This window comes from Anneissia japonica, unplaced genomic scaffold, assembly GCF_011630105.1.
Source record: "Anneissia japonica isolate Jap-2015-1 unplaced genomic scaffold, ASM1163010v1 scaffold1525_len913038_cov183, whole genome shotgun sequence".
NCBI classification, from domain to species: domain Eukaryota; kingdom Metazoa; phylum Echinodermata; class Crinoidea; order Comatulida; family Comatulidae; genus Anneissia; species Anneissia japonica.
The window spans coordinates 585,613-587,014 of record NW_022728504.1 but is presented as its reverse complement, the minus strand read 5'-3'; the positions used below and the strand labels follow the sequence as shown (position 1 = coordinate 587,014).

The following is a 1,402-nucleotide window of genomic DNA, read 5'->3' as shown; positions in this document are numbered from 1 at the left end:
GTATAATATTGTATTGAGATTGTATTGTACTTTGATAACGATAAAATTATTTTTACATTAAAAACATAGTTTTTCCCACAATAATGGACGCCATCTTGGAATTTATCAGGATGACGTCATCATTCCGATCAAATTTTTTAATGAGAGTGATGAGTAACTATATAACCAAGTTTTTGATACATTTCATATCCACAGTATATGTAAAAGTGACCAAAAACATAAAGTTATTTCCCCTACCCCAATTTTAAATAGTTTAAAATAGGTTATTTTAGGCCAAAATTTCAAAGTGCTGTAAAAAAAATTGCCCAAGCCCTAGGCATGGGGATTTTTTTCTGAGACACTATAGGGTATGTTGATTCAGAAAAACCAAAAATTAATTTTCCTTTACTTTTTTCCCGCTAAAATTCATTTCAGCAGTTTTACAACCAGGCTATATACTTTTGCTACCCATATTTTTGGTGTAGTGCGCCCCCAGTGTTAAAAAGCAAAAAAGGGAGGCGGACGAGAGTGTCTCTGGTGTGCTTTAATTCCCATCCATTGAAAGCACGAACTAAATTACCGCACTGGTATGGTATCTCATTTGCTGAGAACTAGGCCTAGCTAGAAGGTAGAGAAGGAAGGTAGTTGGAGTGTCGGTTTCCGCATCTCAGTACTGTAGTTCATATTTCACTAACATCAGCTGCTTCTGTATAGCACCAGTCCATTCTGGAAACAATCTGTGTAAATGTGTAAGTAAAATCCCTCCAATTGTTTACATTGCTAGAAAAAAAAAGCACGCATGCGGCATGCAGCAGGCCTATCTATACCGGGCTTACCCAGGGGTTGGCTTGGTCTAGCCAAGGAGGTGCTGGCATTTAAGGACTACCTATCTATGAGCCCTCCTCTTCAGGCTTACTATTTATAGGAACTATACAAATTCCGGCGCTAATATAATACGGTTTCGCATCCGGCCTTAAAATTGATTACCAAGTTATAGTACAATTATTCATCACTAATATACCAGGCCAGTGAAATTTACAATAGTACATTCTTTGATGATTTGACTTTACTATAATCCACTTAGGTCTACTATCCGATAGTTATGGTTTCTAATTAAGTTAATTAACCATTTTACGACGGTTAATAATATCTTTGCGCTGCCCAAAGGTTCCAACCCTCCCGATTCGATCGGGAGTCTCCCGAATTTTCATGCTATCTTCCGGTCTCCCAAATTTGTTTAAGCTATCCCAAATTTCAAAAACTAGGCCTACATTTGTTGTACAACCACCTCACCTCATTTAACATACGTTCACCTCAATGATTTTTACCATTACATGGGTTAACTTTGTGGTTAAACATTTTTTGATAACTTTTATGTTAACTCTGAAATAGGCAAATTAATTTCAAATTTAATTTTTATGAT

The 1,402-nt window shown here is 36.2% G+C and overlaps 1 protein-coding gene across 1 annotated transcript in view; it reads left to right on the top strand.

The window, feature by feature from the left end:
• Nucleotides 1-491: 491 nt before the first annotated feature.
• LOC117114227 (calcium-activated chloride channel regulator 4A-like) overlaps nt 492-1,402 on the top strand; it is a 60,057-nt gene continuing 59,146 nt past the window's right edge. The window contains exon 1 of the mRNA XM_033257832.1: nt 492-728. The gene's annotated coding sequence lies outside the window, so the exon portion shown is untranslated. The remainder of the gene's footprint in view (nt 729-1,402) is intronic.